General features: G+C 55.8%; 1 long non-coding RNA gene and 1 pseudogene across 2 annotated transcripts in view; one reads left to right on the forward strand and one right to left on the reverse strand.

The window, feature by feature from the left end:
• The window catches only part of LOC308640035 (dynamin-1-like), a 35,176-nt pseudogene that overhangs the window by 13,548 nt on the left and 1,386 nt on the right, over positions 1-20,242 (forward strand). Inside the window, exons 4-22 of the transcript XR_014024272.1 lie at positions 176-379; positions 639-737; positions 820-980; positions 1,993-2,135; positions 2,256-2,391; positions 2,581-2,648; positions 3,731-3,869; positions 5,859-5,935; positions 8,348-8,418; positions 8,583-8,634; positions 8,845-8,856; positions 11,088-11,201; positions 13,511-13,620; positions 14,372-14,483; positions 14,917-14,928; positions 15,230-15,400; positions 17,193-17,434; positions 17,779-17,993; positions 20,162-20,198. The product of XR_014024272.1 is annotated as a dynamin-1-like (transcript). The remainder of the gene's footprint in view (positions 1-175; positions 380-638; positions 738-819; positions 981-1,992; positions 2,136-2,255; positions 2,392-2,580; positions 2,649-3,730; positions 3,870-5,858; positions 5,936-8,347; positions 8,419-8,582; positions 8,635-8,844; positions 8,857-11,087; positions 11,202-13,510; positions 13,621-14,371; positions 14,484-14,916; positions 14,929-15,229; positions 15,401-17,192; positions 17,435-17,778; positions 17,994-20,161; positions 20,199-20,242) is intronic.
• Positions 1,105-3,737, reverse strand: LOC308640036. Its single transcript, XR_014020158.1, has 4 exons — positions 3,106-3,737; positions 2,244-2,302; positions 1,981-2,107; positions 1,105-1,486 (listed from the first exon to the last, which is right to left on the reverse strand). It is a non-coding gene; the product is annotated as an uncharacterized lncRNA (long non-coding RNA).

Here is a 20,242-nt window from a genome sequence, read left to right on the forward strand (position 1 = left end):
GCCCTGCTAGCCCGAGCTCTGCCCCGCCGTGGCTCCGCCCATCCTTAGCCCCTACCCTGGTCCTTCTTAGACCCCGCTCCCACGCGGATCCCGTGGGTCCGACCCTGTTCTGTAACTCTGCGTGCCCACGGTCATGCCCCTTGCTTTGAGCCATCCCTCTTGTCGCCCCGTCCAGTACTGAACCTGACGCTGGTGGACCTGCCCGGAATGACCAAGGTGCCCGTGGGAGACCAGCCTCCGGACATCGAGTTCCAGATCCGAGACATGCTTATGCAGTTCGTCACCAAGGAGAACTGCCTCATCTTGGCGGTGTCCCCTGCCAACTCCGACCTGGCCAACTCTGATGCCCTCAAGGTGGCCAAGGAGGTGGACCCCCAGGGTAGGTTCCCACTTGGCAGTCCGTGTGCCAGGCCCCGGGGGTGGTTGCTTCTTAGTTTAGGGGAGCCCCTGCAGGGTCTAGGTGGAATAGCAGTGGGAGCAGATCCATGCTTTTAAACGTCACTGTGTAAAATATAGGAGGGGTCCCAGGAGTGGGTGAGGGGATGGGCAGGGAGACGGGGAGCAGGGTGGGTGGGCTTGGGGATTTCCTCCTGAGGGCGGGTCTACATGAGGACTGCCCTCCTGCTGCCCACCCCCAGGTCAGCGCACCATTGGGGTCATCACCAAGCTGGACCTGATGGATGAGGGCACAGATGCCAGGGATGTGCTGGAGAACAAGCTGCTCCCCCTGCGCAGAGGTAGGCGACCACTCCCCTACCCACTGCCTGCTCCTCTGGACACTCCTGAGAAGGCCGCTTCCCTGACCTTGACTGCCCACAGGCTACATTGGGGTGGTGAACAGGAGCCAGAAGGACATAGATGGCAAGAAGGACATCACGGCTGCCTTGGCCGCTGAGCGCAAGTTCTTCCTCTCCCACCCATCCTATCGCCACCTGGCTGACCGCATGGGGACACCCTACCTGCAGAAGGTCCTCAACCAGGTAGGGGCACAGGCTAGGACAGAGCCTGGGGATACCAGCATGAACAAAGAGTAATTTAAATGTATCTTGAGGTAGACTGAGAGGTTCGCACCCATCATGCAGACGAACAAACACCCAAAAAAGCAAAGGAGGCTGCCCACATCCCATGGCCACAGAGCTTTGCAGCTGACCCTGTGTGGGACCTACCTGGGGAACCCCAGAACTCCTGGGACACAGAAAAGGCCAAGACCTCGTGTGGAGGGGGGCAGCAACAAGGGCTTGGTTTGGGGGCCATGATTGGTGTGTACGCAGCTGAAGACCTGGTTCCTTTCGAGATGGGGAGAGATGGACCCTAGACTGGGGTCAACACCCCCCGGGGTTTCCCTGGGTGCTTCTCCATCTGGAATGGGCCTCTAGAACTCAGGGCTGTGGGTTTTGACAGGAGAGGGGCAGTGGGGAGTGCCACAGACCTGGGTTCCAGCCTGCGCTGAGACACTCTCCAGCTCTCTGCGCCTGTATTCCTATATCTATGAAATGGGGAAATGTCGCCAGAGTCTGTTTCATGGGGTCGTTATGAAGATACAGGGAGATACAGTGTGGGGGGACCTAGTGAGAGTGGGCGCCTCAACTTGAGAATTACCTGAAGGGCTGAACCCTAGAGGGAATGAGGGGGCAGCCCTCAGCCTCCCCTGCGTTAGAGGCATTTGGTTTGCTTTATGATATCTGAAAACATTAAACTGGTCAAAAATCAAGTAATGTCAAATACAAATCCGGGATTCTGGTTTTGTTTGAAAATGGAGTTATGTGCTCATTAATTCAAATAATACACCTCTGTGAACTCATGCCAAGGGGAAGCCTGCCTGCAAGAAGATTTTGTTCTGGAGCAGGGCAGCCCTCGGTGGCCCCATGTCCATCCCTCCAGTGTTCACCTCACCACATACGCAGGGCCCCCTGGTAGCCCGCTCTCTGCCTGGCTCCCTGGGAAGCTGGGTTGGTTCTGTGGCCTTAACCTTTTCCTCACCTTCACACCCAGCAACTGACGAACCACATCCGGGACACACTGCCTGGGCTGCGGAACAAGCTGCAGAGCCAGCTGCTGTCCATCGAGAAGGAGGTGGAGGAGTACAAGAACTTCCGCCCTGATGACCCTTCACGGAAGACCAAGGCCCTGCTCCAGTGAGCCTCTCCCGGCCCTGACGTCCCACTGCTGAGCAGTCCCCGCCCCAGCCTCTCAGCACCCTCTTCAGCACAGGACTCCCCAGGGCTCTCTCCACGGGGCCATACCTCTCTCCACAGGATGGTCCAGCAGTTTGCAGTGGACTTTGAGAAGCGTATTGAGGGCTCTGGAGACCAGATTGACACCTATGAGCTGTCTGGGGGAGCCCGCATCAACCGGATCTTCCATGAACGCTTCCCCTTTGAGCTAGTCAAGGTAGGACAGGAAGCCCCAGGGATGGAGGACTCAGGAAGTCTCCACTCGCACCCAGGACATTCTGATGTGGTCCTTTGCTTAACTCTCCAAAGGCCCTGGTGCTCGGCCCTGGGAGTGGGTGGGCCCTGCCTGGGCCTCCCACGCAACAGGGACAGGCCCTGACCATCTTTCTCTCTGTTGTCCTCATAGATGGAGTTTGATGAGAAAGAACTTCGAAGGGAGATCAGCTATGCCATCAAGAATATCCATGGCATTAGGCATGTACTGGGACCAGGGAGGGGGGTTGAACCCCAGAGGGCAGGGAGGGGGTTAGCTCTGATGCAGAGAGCAGGGAAGTGGCCCCCCTCAGGAAGGACCTGAGAGTCCTGCTCCCTAGTCCCCTCAATCCCAACTTTCTAGCTCCCAGCTCAACAGGCTCCAGCCAGGGGAGGCAGATGGGGGGGCTAGACCACTGCACTCCTTGCAACCCGATGGCCTCCTCTACTGTCCCTGGAGCAGGGCCTGGGAGCAGGGCACAGAGCCCAGAGTACAGATGGCCTGAGAAGTACCCTCTAGGGCTGGGCCCCTGCCCTTCCCCAGGGTGAGGCATCTCCACCCAGTCCTAGCCAGGTTACTGAGCGAAGGTGCCCACACCACTGGGCAGGGCCTGGGGCACAGCATCAACCCACCACACCCTCCCCGTCCCCATCAGCCCAGTGTTGACCGTTCGCCCACCTCCCGAGGCCATCCAGCCTGTGGAGCAGGAAGGCTTGGGAGGTAGACTCTCCTTGACAGCTCAGACCCCTGCAGAGACCCAGATCCGCACTGTGCTCACTCAGCCACTCCAGGCAGCAGAACAATGTAAAGCACTTCCTAGTGCCAGGCGCAGACAGACTGACATGTCCCTGGGTTTGTGCAGACTCATTTCGGTTTTCTTAGAATGACCCAAGACTGTAGACAGAAATGGAACTAGAAAAGAAAATCCGAGGTTGGACTTGGAGTTTACCTGCTGATGAGCACCATGGCCAAGATGCTCACTCCTGGGCGGCTCTTCGGGAGAACCCAGTTTGGCCATTGCCAAGCCATTTCTGGCCACAGAGCTTTTTGTAGGACCACTTAAGAGGCAGCAGGACATGTAAATGCACACAAGCAGCCCTTGTCTTGCCCCCAAAGACCTTGTAGGGAAAGCCCCTCATTAGAATCCCTTCACCCATCTGACAGGTGGGGACACTGAAGCCCAGAGAGAGTAATGGGACCCCCGCCCCCACCCAGCTCAGAGGTTTGGGAGGGGCCCTGGCCTGTCATTCCTGGCAGGTGCTGGCCTGTGACACTGTGCCCTTCTCCCGCTCCGGGCGTTCAGAACGGGGCTGTTTACCCCAGACATGGCCTTTGAGACCATTGTGAAAAAGCAGGTGAAGAAGATCCGAGAACCGTGTCTCAAGTGTGTGGACATGGTTATCTCGGAGCTAATCAGCACCGTTAGACAGTGCACCAAGAAGGTAACCCGGGCCAGCCTGCCTCTGTCCCTACCCTGCACTGCTGCCAGGCACTCCCTCCCCAGTCCCCACTGCCTCCTCGGTAGCATGTACAGGCCTCAGCGGGGTGGGGGAGGCAGGCAGCCAAGGGCCAGCAGAGGGAACCCCGAGCTCCAGCCCTGGGGACCGAGGGATTGGAAGCTGGGAGGACTGGTCATGCTCTTTGGCAATACTTCCTCCTCCCTCCTTTTCCTGCCCCCCTCCCACCCTGCTCTGGGAGGGGGAGCCTTGGGGGCCACCTCAGAGGCCCAGTAGTGATGACTCAGTCCACAATCTATGCAGACTAGGAGACTTTGAGGAGTGGAGGTCCCTCCCTGAGCCTCGAGGGGCAGCAGGGTCCACTGGGTCCCGCCAGCAGTATGTCTAGTCCCTGCTCACAGGCTGCCCCTCCCCAGGTCCCTTGCGCTGGGCCATCCCAGCCACACCCTTGGCACAGCCACAGAACTGTGGGACCTAGGCATCTCCTGGGCTGGCCTGCAGGGCACTGCTACTCTCCGCATCCTCCTGCCTCTCCTGACTGGCCTCCTCCCAGCTCCTTGGCCTCCATCTTGCCCTCAGAATCACCTGTGACCCAGGCCTACCAAACCCCAGCTCTGTTCCCACACAGGGGGGTCCATGGAGGGGTTGGACCCAAGCATGGGAAGAAGGACAGGGAGCTGTCTTAGCTTGGCCCAGCTGGGTCTCACGTAGGGATGGCAGACAGCAGGACTGGAGGTCCCCCTGGGTGGGCCCCACCATCCGAAGTTCATTGAGCCTCCCTCCCTGAGGAAGAGCTGTTCACAAGCCAGAGGGTCAAGGACTCTGGGCCCACTCAGCCCGACAAGAAGGACAAAGACATCATCCTTCATTCATTCCCCCATCCCTTCTACATGCCCTCTTTGAGCTCTGGAGGCATGCCTGGCCCCTCCACCCCTGCCTTTGGGACAAGGACTGCCCATTTGGACGAGGGAGATTGGGTGCCACAGGGAGGCCCCTAACTCAGCTCTCAGTGGTCTGGTAGGGGCAGACTTTCTGGAAGAGGTGACATCCAACAGCCACTTGCAGTGCAGTCAATCCCCTTGGCCTTGTCCAGGTGGCTGAGCTCAGTGTGGCTGAGATGACGGGACTCACAAGCAGAGGGGAAGAGTTTGGAGAAGCGGGGGAAATGGGTGCTGCTGAGCTCCTGCTCCAAGGAGTGGGTAGAGTCAGCCTGGCCTGCCAGCTGGGAGCTAGGCAGAGGAGGCTGGGGACAATGGTGTCAGGCAGGTGCATGCAAAAGGAGGATTTTACCAAGAGGGCCCAGGGCCCAGTCAGGCCCCCGCGGGGTACTGCTCATGCTGCTGGCACCCCCACCTCCGCATGTCCCGGTGCCCTCGCATGCCTGTGGCTCCTGCATGTCCTTTGTTGTGACCGCTGGTTTCCCCCTGCAAACCTGCCCCTTCTTCAGCTCTGACAAGGAGCATTGCCTGTGCCCAGCCTGACTCAGGAGGCCAACTGGCACCGTGGGCCCTGACCCCCCCAATTCCTCCTGGATACGACTCGAGGCTCTTCCCCACCTGATTACCCAGCTGTCCCTCCAGGCCTTCGGAAGGCAAAGGGCAGCCACCCAAGGGCCAGTGCACACCTTGGGAGCTAATGGTCCTCAAAGGTCTCCATCCCTCTGGTCATTCTCCAAGATGGCAGCTGTCCAGGGAGCAAGCTGGTTCCTGTGGTGCTCCTCACCACCGGAACTGCCCTTCCCACCAGAGGTTGCCCCAGTAGGCCTCAGAGAGGGCCCGCAGCCAGGAAGAACTTTGAACCACGCGCTGGGGTTAGGGGTGGCCGTGGCTTGGTGCCATCAGCTTCCTGGGATCCCGGGCCCTCTTCCCGCCTTGCCTCTGTCCCCTTGTCCCTGGGCCCCTGGACTCTGGTGGGCCTCGGGGCCCCTCCCATGGCCCCCGTGCACGTGGCTCTCTTGCCTCCCGCCCTTCCCAGCTCCAGCAGTACCCTCGGCTGCGGAGCGCATCGTGACCACCCACATCCGGGAGCGTGAGGGCCGCACCAAGGAGCAGGTGAGCGCGGCCCCTGGCCGCCCTGCCCCTCTCTCTCCTGCTGTGGTAGAGTGCGCAGAACTGCATTCACACTGAGGTGCAGCCATCCCTAGAACTATTGTCATCTCTCAAAACGGAAGCTCTGTCCCCCATGAAACACTGACTCCCCACCCCACCCCCGTCCCTGGCAGCCACCTTTCTCCTCTCTGGGAGTTTGCCTACACTAGGCCCCTCATGAGTGGAATCATATGATATTTACCCTGTTGTGTTGGCATATTTCACTTAATATATCTCCAAGGTTCATCCGTCTTGTGTCTTGTAGCACGTTCCAGAATCTTTGTCCTTTTTGTGTGTGTGTGTGTGTGTGTGTGTGTGTGTGTGTGGTGCTGGGATTGAACCCAGGGCCTTGTGCATGTGAGGCAAGCACTCTACCAACTGAGCTATGTTCCCAGCCCTTGTTTCCTACTCTGACTAATTCTGCTATGAAAATGGATGTACAAATATCTTTTCAAGTCTCTGCCTTCACTTCTTTTGGGTCTATACCCAGAAGTGGAATTGCTGGATCATGTGGTAATTCGTTTAGTTTCTTGAGCACCCGCCATCTTGTTTTCCACAGTGGCTGAGCCATTTTACCTTCCCATCGTGTGTCCTTCTCTTTCTTAGTCTGGCTTTCTTGGCTTTCTGGCCTCTGTCTTTCTTGTTGTCTCTCTTTGGGCCTCTCTTTGCTGTTTCTCAGGCTCACCTTATACTCCTTGTGGTTGACTCCTTCCTTTTAGGTTAGCATTCATCAAATGCTGTCTCTGAGCCGGGAGGAGTGGCGAGAAGCAGGGCCCATTATACCACTCTTCCCTGACCCGCCTCGGCCACCCCTCTGTCTGTGCTCATCTCTGGCTCCCATTTCCCACTCCTGTCCTCACATCTCCTCCACAATGATACGTCTGCAGTTCACTCGTATTTTTGCTGTTGATGTCATGTTTAAAAATCTTTATTCGTCTCTTTCGTCTCTTTCTAATTTCAAAAGTGATCGATACGCAATAAAACATTCAATTCATATAGAAGTGATTAAATTGCGAGTAAGTGCACCTCCACTCACCCATCCCCACCCCCGCAGTTTGGTGTGTCCCCACCCAGGCGTTGTCCTGAGTGCTCACACTCATACACACACTTTGCAAACTGCACCTTTGTCTTCAAGAGCCACCATCCTGCTGTGTGTCTGCCCCCTTTTTTTCTCTAAAGATAATTATAGCACTTCACATCTTTGAGCACCTATTATATTTTGGGTGCATGCCGGCCTCACCTCACTGTGTCTACGCCAGCCCTGAGAGGCAGAAGCACCTCATTTGTAGGATTTTAGGCTCAGTGAGGACAGGCCCCAGGCTCCTAGGAAGCAGCCTGCCTCCTCAAAGTCACCTTGATCACCTTGAGTCTCTTCTCACTTCATAATGTGCCTGGGGAAGTGTTGTCCCAAGACAGCTCCTAGAAGTTCTCCTTATTCTTCTGAATGGCAGCAGACTGCCTATGGTTTAGGGAGTGCCATAATCTACTTCACCTTCTGATGGCCACTGGCTTGTTGGTAATTTTTCTCTATTACCAATTATACTGCAGCCAGGCATGGTGGTGCGTACCTTTGGTCCCTGCTACGGGGAGGCTGAGGCAGGAAGATCATCCGACCAGGAGTTCAAGGACAGCCTGGGCTGTCCATAGTGAGACCTTGTCTCAAAACAAACACATAACAACAACAACAACAAAAATAAACTACCCTGAAGACTCTGGTACCTATACCTTTGTTCAATTGGTGAGCGTGTTGCAAGGGAGTATGTGCATCTCAGTGTTGTTGTTAAATATTGCCAGGGCTGAGGTTATAGCTCATGGTACAGCACTTTCCTCGCACATGTGAGGCACTAGGTTCCATCCTCAGCACCACATAAAAATAAATAAAGTGAATATATTTTAAAAAATTAGCCAAAGCACCCTCCAAGAGGTGAAGTTAATTTATACCACCTGGGCTGGGGCTGGGGCTCAGTGGTAGAGCACTTGCCTAGCATGTGGGAGGCCTCGTTCAACCCCCAGCATCACCAAAAACAAACAAACTCTTCCACTAAGAGTATAATGCCCCCCAGGGGTCATCACTTATTATTAATAGGTGGAGAAAGGGCCTCCTTGTTGAACTGACATTTCTCTATTATCGAAGGTGAGCCCCTTTTCCTCCATGAGTTGCCCATTCATGGCCTTTGACTCTTTGACTATTGGCTATTTAATTTGTGTTTCTTTTATCTTTCACTCACTGATTGTAGGGACTTTATTTTTATTAACTTGGTGGTTTTAATGGATGCTAACCTTCTGTATGTGCCGCAAGAGCTTTTCTCCCACATGGTCATCCATTTTTAAACTTTGTGGTCTTTTCCGCTTGCTGCTGACCTGCGTAACCCGAAGGTCATGCTTCTCATCGATATTGAGCTGGCTTACATGAACACCAACCACGAGGACTTCATAGGCTTTGCCAAGTGAGTACACTCCCTGCGCAGCAGAGGTGACACACTGTGTGATGTGGCAGGTGTAGGCAGACACAGGGCCGAGCCTGCCAGGGTAGCCCTCTGGGTCCTGTGGCCCCTGCACAGTGGGTGGTGGGGCTGAGAAGCTCTGAGGCTCCTCCCTCCCTTCCTCTTAGTGCTCAGCAGAGGAGCAACCAGATGAACAAGAAGAAGGCTTCAGGCAACCAGGTGAGTGGGCCCCAGCGTCCCAGTGGCTCGAGGGATGGAGGGTACTGGAAGGACGCCAAGCTCTGAGAACCCCCCTCCCCTGAGAGGAAGGGTCCTACGGGGGCCAGGGAGCCTGTCATCTGCCAGCCACAAGCATCCCACTCTGCCTCAGTAACCCTCTCTCCTCTCTCCCCGATGCTTCTCGTGGTTGCTATGGTTACCTCTTTGCAGGATGAGATTCTGGTGAGTACCAGGACTGGGGTTCTTTGGCTTCTGTAGTGAGGGGGAGGAGGGGGCCCTTTGGAAATGGGGGTCTGCAGTGGGCAAGAGGGCACCCTTTGGCTTGAATCACTTGCACACACTGGCACATGAGTGTCCCACACCTGCTCACTGACCAAGCAAGGTCAAGCCATGCACAGTCCCATCCACCCATCCATCAGGGTGGTGAGCCAAGCACCTGCTTCAGGCAGAGTTAGACCATGTGGGCAGGGGGCCTGATACTAGGAGCTGCTCCTTAGACATCTGTTGGACGGACGGGTGGATGAATGGATGGGTGAGTGAATACTGGGGTGGATGTTGGATGAGTGTATCCACTCATCCTTGTGGGGACAGGCCCATAGGAAGCTGATGGCCTTCACTAGAGCTGGCTAAAGAGATACAGGAAGTCCAGAGGCGAGTCCCTCCTCACCTGGCTTCCTGCTCTTCGTCCTTCATATGTCTGCAGAAACCACTCATCAGGAGCCCTTGCTCGACCCCAGCTGTACACACGAGCCCTAGAGCATCAGCACTTTCCCCAGTAGTCTCCCCAAACTGTAGTTTCCTTGTAAGAATCTAGGTGTTGGTGTGACTGTTGGCTCAATGTCTCTTTCCCTCCCAGGCCCAAGGGGAGGGCTGAGTCTGTCTGGCTCATTATTAAGTCCTCAGCCCCAAGCCCCTTGCCTGGTGCATAGTAGATCCTCCATAGAAGACAGGCATGAGTGGACGTAATGTCCTAGGGAAATGCAGTTGAGCCAGAACTCACAGGTGCCAGTCCCTGACTGAGCCTCCCCTGCCACCTGAGGGCTCCAGGTAGGGTGGGAGTTCTCTGGCGCTGGGGCTACAGAGAGGGGCTTTGGATATGCAGGAAAGAGTCCAGGGCTGGGAGTGGTCAGGAGAGGACAAAGGCTGCAGGTCGGCAGAGAGTAGGTGGCAGCCCTGCTGGCCAGATCCTGGGATATGGAGTGGACTCAGTTCCAAAGATAGTGACAAGACACTGCAGGGCTTTTTGCCGGTTTGGTAGGGCGGGCAAGAGATGGTGGACACCTGTCTCTGTGTCCCTGTGAACCTGCCAAGGCCCCTGTGATCCCCCCTCCACTTGGCTGCTGATTGGCTGTGAGGTTTGACTTCTCAGAGGTGAGAAGTGCCACGGAAGGGCTTTGGGGCTTCAGAAGCAGGTCCAGGCCTCCTTAGGTCTTTCCTGGACGCTCAGAGATGCAGCAAGGAGGTGAGAGCCAGAGAGAAGCAGCTCTCTCATCCTCTCTGGACAGTGACCCTGCCAGTGGAGTGGCATTCACAGGCTCTGGTCTGTGGCAGTGTTCAGGACAGTCCTGGGGACCGCTGCTTTTTGTCATGAAAAGGGACCTTTGATTGTAATTCTGAGCTTTCCCTAGGAAGAAGAGGGCCTAGGTAATTCATCCGCTTCCCCTACCCCAGGGAGCATGGGGCAAAGATTGCTAGAACTGTACAAGTGTAGCTTTCATTGTTCACACCACAGAACAAACGGAGTCTTCCAAGAATCCTGCAGGGTGCTGGGTTACACTTATGAGCAAGAGCGTTCACAGTTTAGCAGAGAATGCTGCATCAACAGATAATCTCTCTCTCTCTCTCTCTCTTACACATACACACACACACACACACACACACACACACAGTATATTAAAAAAAAATCGCAGTCATCATTATAGAAGACCTAAGGGAGTGATCAAAGATTATCATGGGGATCCTGGTTTACATGGTGGGCCAGGGAGGGCCTGCTTGAGAATGTAAATCCTGAGTTGACACCCAAAGGAAGGGGAAGTACTTTCTAGGCAGAGGCAACAACTGCATGTGCAGAGTCCCTGAGGTCAGAAATAAGTCTTAGGAAGATTAGACCTAAAACTTAAAAGACCCTTGTGGTTGTCTTCCCCACTCAGCCACAGCTTCTTGCACACTTACATCAACAGGGAGTTCACTCTCAACCAAAGCCTCCAGCCCTTTGCTCAGAGAACTCTGGCTGTAGAGGCCCCTCATCTGGAGCTGACCTCTGCCTTCCTCTGTCTCCTACTCTGTTCACTTGTGGTTCAAACCAGGAAAGGTCTGGCCTTCACCCTCCCTGACCAGTTGGGCCTCCAAGTGTTGGCAGGGGGTGGGCTTTTAAATGCCTTTCTTTGCCTACCCCATTCTCCATGAGGAAGCCTGGCCCCTGCCCACTGACCTCCTTGCCTCTTCCCATCCAGGTCATCCGGAAGGGCTGGCTGACCATCAATAATATTGGCATCATGAAGGGGGGTTCCAAGGAGTACTGGTTTGTGCTGACTGCTGAGAATCTTTCCTGGTATAAGGATGATGAGGTGAGCAAGGGGCCACAGGTCATCGAAGAGTCCTGCAGGTGGCCAGAGTCAGGCTCAGACCCTGTCCTGCCCCTGTGGGAAGTTTGGGGTGTAAGGGTGGGGGAAGGGTGTTCCGCTGTGAGACTGTGTCTGGGTGTGTGTGCGTGCACGTGTGTGTGCACTTGTGAAGTGTGTGTATGCCTGGGGCGAGGGCGTGGGCGTCAGCGTCTGTGTGTGAGTTGTGCTGGTGCGTGTGGAGGTGTGTGGCAGGGGTGTGAGTGGATTTCTGCACCAGGACTGCTGGGGACATGGAGGCGCACAGAGGCTGGGATCCGGCTTCCTTCTCCCCCCTAGCTGCCTGCGTCTGGGGTGAGGGAGGCCCTCGGGGCAGACAAGCGCTGCCCACGTCCCCAGCTCCCCGTGACCCCGTCTTCCCAGCCTTCCTCCGCTGACCCCCCCACTCCCCACCAGTCCCACAGCAGGGTGGCACCCCCATCTCTCTGCACATCCTCCCAGCCCACCCTGTGCCCCCAAGTCCCCTGCCCCAGCTGCGGGCTCCGGTTCTGGGATGGCAGGCGGGTCGGTCCAGCTTGCAGCGGCGGCGCCGAGGGTCTAACCCAGCCCAGCCTAACCAATGTGCAGACTACTGTACAATGCGGGAGTCCTGAACAGAAAGTCTAAACACTGGGTAGACGGAGTGGAGGTGTCCTCTGGTCATCCAGGCAGCAGGGTCCGACCGTCCGGTGGTAGCTTCAGCTCCATGGCCTGGAGATCCAAGGCCCCCCCAACCCAGGCCCTGTGTCCCCCCAGCCCCAGCCCGGCCAGCCGCAGTCCCCTCTCTGCTCTGGACTCCCCTTCTGCCTCCTTTGACGTGGCAGGGGTGAGCGGGAGCTGGGCTGGGAAGGAGGGGCCTGGGGAGGGGGCTGGCCGGCAGGAAAGGAGGGGTGGGGGAGGAGGCCGCTCCTACCTAGTGTCCAACCCCCAAGCGCAGGGCGGGTGGCGGGCCTCCCTCGAACGGTTCCAGATGTTCCCTGGCCGTGTGTGCAACTTCCTCCTCTCCTCCCCCAGCGGCCCTCTGGGGCTAGCGGCCACCCGCCTGGCATAAAGAGGGCTTTATGTGGCTGCATGGGCCCGTTGGGTGTGGGGGTGAGGGGGGAAAGGATGACGGATGACGCACCAGGACGGGGAAACAAAGTCCCCCTAAACCCAGCTTCCCTACCTGGACCTTAAGTGATTTTCCTGTCCAAATCCTGAGTCCCCTGGAGATCATCCCTCCAACACAGGTCCCATGGTGTTGGGTGGGCAATTGGGTGGAGCAGAAACCCCTCCTACTCCTGGAGCCCTGGCCTGGGACACCTTCTCCTGAGATCCCTGAACCCCACCCTGGGATACAGCAGCCTACAGATGCATGTATGTTCACAGATACACACTACAGGCCAACCATGTTTAGCCCCTTGCACACACTGTATGTAGGTAAATCTGTGTTCCCACGCACAGGTCCTGTGGGCACATGCACGCAAACACACAGCCATTCACAACTGCCCCACATCCACAGTGTGCACACATCCACACCCATACACAGCATGGTCACACTCACACGTGCACACACCTCTGTACCACAGACACATGAACACCCACAGAACAGTGACAGGATGCATGCTTAGGCTTGCCTGTGCTTGCACAAATGTAACCACACACGTGCACAACCACAGACACTCCATCTCTGGGCTTGTGCTATGTGTCTGATTGCTAACACATGGGCAGCTGGGGGAGTGGGATGAGCTGGCCCTTTGAAGCTCCAGGCTGGTGGCCCCCCTTCCCTGTCTCTGTAGTCAGGAAATGAAGTCAGAGGCCACCAGGCCAGGGGTGAGAAAGACTCATGTGAGCTGTCCCTGCCTGGGGCTGGCCTGGCTTGCCTCCAGGATTCGCTTAGGGTGGGCTGTGGGACCCACACTCAGCCTCCCCTGCCTCTCCTGCCTCCCCAGTGCCTTGGGCTCTGGGGTATATGCAGAGCTGCTGGATTGGCTTGAAGTCAGGGGGCGCTGGTGGTGCCAATTCAAGTCAGGGTCCCACAGGTTTTATTGGGCAGCACCTGTGTGGTGGGAGGGACTAGCACCCAGAAGCCCACCACTTCCCCTGGGAAAGTCCTCAGGAAGGTGCCAGTAGAGGTCTGAGTCCCAAGCCAGGGCTGCATGCTTTAGTGTCCCTACGGTTCAGGGCTTGGTCCCTTTCCAAGTGCTTTTCAGCGCTAGGTGCTGACCAGTGTGGAACACTTGGGGACTGAGGCATGGCATGCCAACCTCACCCGTGGCTCCTCCCTCTGCCCAAAGGAGAAAGAGAAGAAATGCATGCTGTCTGTGGACAACCTGAAGCTGCGTGATGTGGAGAAGGGGTCCATGTCCAGCAAGCATATATTTGCCCTCTTCAACACAGAGCAGAGGTACCTGCCTGGCCCAGCCGGGCTGCTGAGGCCCCAGGTTCTGCAAGCCCCCAAACACTCCTGTTGAGTAGAAACTGGGTACTTTCCAGGAAAGAGCAGGACTTGCCCGAGGTTCACAAGGAGCCATTTATTTGACCCACAACTGTTGACTTTGTCCTGTGCTCTGGACATCATATCTAGATCTCTTCCTCTTCCTCTCTTTGCCCTTCCTTCTTCCTTCCTCCCTCCCTTTCAGTCAGTTGCTTAATGCCTGATCTGCACTGATGCTCTGACAGGCACTGGGGACAGAGAAGAGTCCTGCTTAGACCTTGTCCCTTCTTGCATTGCCCAGTTTCTCCTGGGGCCAGTGGAAGCACCAGGCCTCTCACCCACAACCCCAGACCCCAGCCTTCAGGCCTCTACTACTCAGAGATGAGGGTTTAGCACCACTTCCCCTGGGAAAGTCCTCAGGAAGGTTCCAGTAGAGGTCTGAGTCCCAAGCCATGGCAGCATGCTTTAGTGTCCCTACGGTTCAGGGCTTGGTCCCTTTCCAAGTACTTTTCTGCCTCACAATAACCATAAGAGAACAATCATTGCTGATGAGGAAGCTGAGCCTTAGAAAGAGGAGGGGACTTGCCTGGAGTCACACAGCTGGGATACTGCAAAGCCAGGGCTGGACCCTAAGTGTGACAATCTCAAAGTCCAGGTCTGCCCTTAACCCCCAGGGGTGGGGCTCCACCCCACTTCCCTCCCCGCCTGCTGCATCTTGCAGGAATGTCTACAAGGGTTATCGGCAGCTGGAACTGGCCTGTGAGACACAGGAGGAGGTGGACAGCTGGAAGGCCTCCTTCCTGAGGGCTGGCGTGTACTCTGAGCATGTTGGGGTGAGAGGAAGGGCAGGGAGGGGAGGGGCAAGCTACGTACAGTAGGCTTCAGGGCTTCCCCTTCACAGAGGCCAAGTCGTGCCAGGTTTCTGAGCCCTTATGTGGTTCACAGAGCAGGCACCCCCACCCCACCAGAGTTAAGTGCTCTGATCCTCCCATCCTTCTCTAGTGGCGGTCTTGTGTGTCCCCTGTCCTGCCACAGATGGCATTTCCTGCACCCCTTCACTCGATGGCGGTTTCTTGTGGCTGCCTCTCTTCTCTGCTTTTGCTCTGGCGGTGTCTAGAGTCGTCATAGAGTTGGGGTGCAGTGCCCTGGGTTCACTCAATTGCTCCTCTTTTCCTCTGTGTGTCTGCTTCGTCTGTGCTCCCTGGTGGTGGCGGCGGTGGCAATGCTGATGTGGTGGCCTCTGTGGCTCTGGTGTGGGCCTCCCAGGACAAGGAGAAAGTGAGTGTGCCCTCCCTTGTCTCCTGCCAGGCACTCCAGCCTGGTATCAGTCTGTCCAGATCTTTACACAGGGGAGTTGAGATGTCCTTCTCTAATGTCTGGATGGGGAAACTGAGGCTAAGTCTAGGCACTAGAGTCAGAACTGAGACAGGCTGAATGAGAGGCACAGGGGTGGGCAGAACGCTGCGCTGCTCTCTGTGCTTCAGTGTTCCTGAGAGCTCTGGAGGGCTGGGTCCTGGTATGCCTGCAGCCTGGCTGCCCAGATGTGGCCATGCCGACACCCTTCTATTCCCAATGGCAGGCCAGCGAGTCGGAGGGGAATGGCTCATTCAGCTTCATGCACTCCATGGACCCACAGCTGGAACGGCAGGTGGAGACCATCCGGAACCTGGTAGACTCATACATGGCCATTGTCAACAAGACAGTGCGGGACCTCATGCCCAAGACCATCATGCACCTCATGATTAACAATGTGCATGCATCGCTGCAGGGGGTGGGGGGGATGGGTGCTCCCATGGGACCAGGGAGGAAGGCAATCTGAGGGAGACACTGGCCAGTCCAAGGGGACCAGGTCTCAAAAGGGAAGTGATGTACAGACCAGAGTTGTCCAACAGAAATATAACGTGGATTTAGTCTATAATTTTACATTTTCTAATAGCCATGTTAAAAAAAAAAAAAAGTAGTTGGGGACTATGGCACCGGCCTGTAATCCCAGTGGCTTGGGAGGCCAAGGCAGGAGGATCACAAGTTCAAAGCCAGCTTCAGCAACTTATCAAGGCTCTGAGCAACTTAGTGAGACTTTTTCTCAAAATTAATTTTTTTAAGGGCTGGGGGTGTGGCTCGGTGGTAAAGTACCCCTGGGTTCAATCCCTAGTACCAAAAAAAAAAAAAAAATGTGAAAAGAAAACTGGAGATATAGTACAGTGGTAGAGCTTGTGCCTGACATGCTTAAGGCCCTGGGTTCCAGATTCAGTTCCCAGCAAAACACACACACACACACACACACACACACACACGACCAAAAGAAAACAAAACTTTATATTTTAAGTCCATGATATCAAAAATATTCTTTTCGGGCTGGGGATGTGGCTCAAGCGGTAGCGCGCTCGCCTGGCATGCGTGCGGCCCGGGTTCGATCCTCAGCACCACATACCAACAAAGATGTTGTGTTCGCCGAGAACTAAAAAATAAATATTAAAAAAAATTCTCTCTCTCTCTCTCTCTCTCTCTCTCTCTCTCTCTCTCTCCTCTCTCACTCTCTCTAAAAAAAAATATTCTTTTCAGTATGTACTCATCTAGAATATATTAGCAAGATACTTTACATACTTTTCTACTAAATTTTCCAAATCCGATTCAGATATTAAGTTTCCATTGGAAATGATCTAAATTTAGATTTCATGAAATTTACAATTGAAAAAGCGGATGCACATAGCCAAGTTGTCCCAAACATACATAAATGTTTTCCAAGAGCAGCACCTTTTGAGAACCCCCATTTTCCAGCTCCTTCATAACTTGTGGCTTAGTGAAAAACCAGGTCCCCAGGGAAGTAGAACTAGGTTTGAATCCTGGCTTTGCCACAAATTCCCTGTGTGACTTTGGGCAAATAAGCTACCCAATCTAAGCCTGTCTCCTTACATGTAAAGTATAGATGTTGATGATAGATTCAATGCGTATACAGTGTGTAGCAACTCAATGCCTGACACGGGACAGGTGCTCCACGTGTATTTGAATAAAGAGTAAATGAGACTGGGTGTCAAAATCTCAGCCATGAATAACGCAAAGCCTGTGCAGAATAACACCTGGAGGTTTTAAGGGGAACATTAACAACGTATCCCCATGCACAGACTCGCGTTTCACTCAGTCCAGGCACACATTTACAGCTGCTACAGAACAGCGCTGAAGACTGCTGAGCGCCGTCAAGGGCTCAGAACATTTTAAACTGTTATCTTCCTTAGTGGAGCATGAAAGTTCTTGGAAAGGCTCAAAAAAACTGAATAGGCAAGTGTGTCCTCGTGGCATACTAGGTTCTAAGTCTCTTCCCAGATCTGTGACTTTGGACAGGTGACTCTTCCGCCTTGGAGTTCACGGTCCCCTTCTGAGAAAAGTGCAGTGCAGTGGGGCAGGAAATCCCCGAGGTTAGGCTCAAAGTCGCAACTGAAAACTGAATCTCGCTCCCAGTCGGGCGCACTGCCCCAGCAGGGCCTGGGGGGAAGGCAAGGCAGCACAGGCATCAGGTCCCACGCTCCTCCCTTCTTCGCCCGCAGACCAAGGAGTTCATCTTCTCAGAGCTGCTGGCCAACCTGTACTCCTGCGGGGACCAGAACACACTGATGGAGGAGTCGGCGGAGCAGGCACAGCGGCGCGACGAGATGCTGCGCATGTATCACGCGCTGAAGGAGGCGCTCAGCATCATCGGCGACATCAACACGACCACCGTCAGCACGCCTATGCCCCCGCCCGTGGACGACTCCTGGCTGCAGGTGCAGAGCGTACCGGCCGGACGCAGGTACCAGGGCCGGCCCCCACGGCCCCAAAGCCCCCAAGCCCGGGGCCCGCGGGAGGAAGGCCGGGACCGGGCAGTGGCGCGCCCGAGTCGCCGAGGCGGCTCCCACCTCGAGCGAGGGGCGGAGCGTAGAAAGGGCGGGGCTTAACGCGGGGCGGGGCTTGCCGTGGAGCGCTGGCTGCGGGGCGGAGCCGGATCATTGGTGATGCTAGGGGCGGGGCTTAAGCTCCCTCCACCACCTTGGGGCGGGGCTTGCGTGCATGGGCGTGGCTGGCACTGGGCTGGGGCGGGGCCTCAGGCTGGGGCGGAGGGCTCACCTCGGGTTCTTCTGTCCCTGTCGCCCGCAGATCGCCCACGTCCAGCCCCACGCCGCAGCGCCGAGCCCCCGCCGTGCCCCCAGCCCGGCCCGGGTCGCGGGGCCCTGCTCCTGGGCCTCCGCCTGCTGGGTCCGCCCTGGGGGGGCGCCCCCCGTGCCCTCCAGGCCGGGGGCTTCCCCTGACCCCTTCGGCCCCCCTCCCCAGGTGCCCTCGCGCCCCAACCGCGCCCCGCCTGGGGTCCCCAGGTGAGTAGGGTCTGACTGCAGCGGGAGAGGCCGCCGTGTGCGCGTGGCCGGGTGGGAGATGAAGTCGGATTCTAGAGCAGCTGCCCGGTCGCCAGAGCCCACCGGCTGCATCCCAGGCACTGGGTCCCCAGTGCCGGAGCCACGGACGTGGGGCCAAGGGCTGGCGAAGCCAGCTGAGTCCCGGAGGTGCTCTTTTCTGGGAACGGCTGTGGGGCTCATCCCACCTGCTCCCTTCTCTCCAGCACTTGCATGGCGCTTCACTCTTTTTTCACTTCTGGCCCCCCAAACATTGCCTTCTTTCCTCCTCTCTTCTCAGTTCTCCATTACGTCCTCCTTTCTCCTGGTGAGCCTCGCTCAGGCCCAGGGACCTGAACCCAGAACCTTCCTCTGTGGACCATGAGGATTGTGTTGTTACACTCAGGGCTACTTGATCCCCCGTTTTCTAGCCCTCTTTTGACTTGTCTGTCTCAGGGTGGTGTCTAGCTTCTGGCCCACAGGAAGAGAGGCCAGGCTGCGACTGTGTGACCAGCAAGGTGTGTGATGTGTGTGTGGGTGTGCACACAGGTGTGAGTGTGAGTGGAACCCAGGCATGGGTAGGACAGGAAGCAGGTGGGGAAGGATTTTGGAAGCCATGGGACAATCTGGTGGCCCTTCCTACCTCCTCTGGACCAATGTGGTAGGGGTGGGGAATGAGTAGGAGTAGGTATAGGCTGTCCCATTCCAGAATTCCAGAGATTTCTAGAGAAAAGTATTCTTTCCTTCCCTTGGTTTTTGGTTTTGCTCCTTTTTTTTTTCTTTTGCAGTGCTGGGGATGGAACCCAGGGCCTTACTCATGCCAGGCAGCACTGAGCCATACCCCCAGTCCTGACTTTGCCTTCTTCATCCATGATCCTCTTTAAGGAAGTTCACTCCAATATCTCACTTAGTCTGCCCTATATCCACTGGCCACATTCTCTGAGGAAAAACCCAGACCAATAGCATCTGTTTCCAGATAGCTGGAGGGTGGGGCTGGAGTTCTAGCCTCCCATACCCAAATGAAGTTGGCATGGGGCCTGCTCTTTGAGGATATGATGACCAAAGCAGATGGGGTGAAGGCAAGCTGCGTGGCACTGGGCAGGAGCACTGGACTGGGAGTCTAGAAATGCTGGTTCACCCTGACCTAGTTTTAGACAAGTCATTTTCCCTCCCTGGGCCTCAGTTTCCCTTCTACTGAATGATAATTAACTTTCTGCCTTTCTCTCAGGGTTGGTGTGGGGATCAAGGGAGACAAGGGCTGTAGGGATGCCAAACGACACATGTGGCTATAGGAGCACTTTGCCAACTGCCAATGTGAGCTCAGACTCTTATGGGTATTCCACCTGCCCAGGTCCCTGCTGAGGTGTAACATATAAGAACTGTCAGATCAGGTACCTGCTCTAATTCCATTCTCAATGATATATGGGAAACATCTGGAAAATGATGACTCTGCCTGGGGAAGGAGCAGACTGAAGGAGCTTCTTCAAAGCAGCTTGACTTTAGTGGGGAATGGGGCATGATGGAGATAAAGCTCAGGTGTAAAGAATCCAGAGGACATTGGGTTGGGAGAAGACATATGGGCAGATTTAGTGTGGACTACACTAAGGAGAGCTGCTGGCTGGGCAGAGTACAGACAATAAGGAAAGTGTGGATAAGGTGGGGCAGGTTGGAGAACCTTCATAGAAGAGACTGACTTGGGACTCTGCTATAAGCAGTAGGGAGCCATGGAAGACTCTTGGACAGAGAAATGACAGCTGGGCCCTAGAAAGCAAGCCTTTCCCTTGTAGAGCCGTGCATTGGCCCTGTGAGCACATTAGGCACAAGAGCGCAGGGAGCTGGTGCAAATGCCTTGTGTGCAGGCAAGCTTCTGTATTGTGACAGCCCACGCGTGTGCTTCAGTGTGCCAAGTGGCTGCATGCCCCAGATCCATGCTGCACGAGCCAACCAGCAAGAGTGTTGGGCACTGGGAGGTGGTTGGAGGGAGGTGTATGCGTGTTGTTTGTGGGCATGTGTGTTAGCATGTGCATGCAGGGCCGTGGGGCCTCACAGCATGTGTGTGCACGCCCGGGCGTGTGCGTGTGCGTGTCCCCTGCCCCCAGGCCTGCCCGACTTGTGCGTGTGAACTGCCCTGTCGATTTCGTGCTGTCTTTCAGAATCACTATCAGTGACCCCTGAGGAATGTCAGCCACGGTAGGTACATGCTCTCAGCCTGCTGCATGAACGGTGTGTCTGAC

Source organism: Spermophilus citellus (assembly GCF_964194105.1).
Source record: "Spermophilus citellus genome assembly, contig: SCAFFOLD_196, whole genome shotgun sequence".
Lineage (NCBI taxonomy): Eukaryota > Metazoa > Chordata > Mammalia > Rodentia > Sciuridae > Spermophilus > Spermophilus citellus.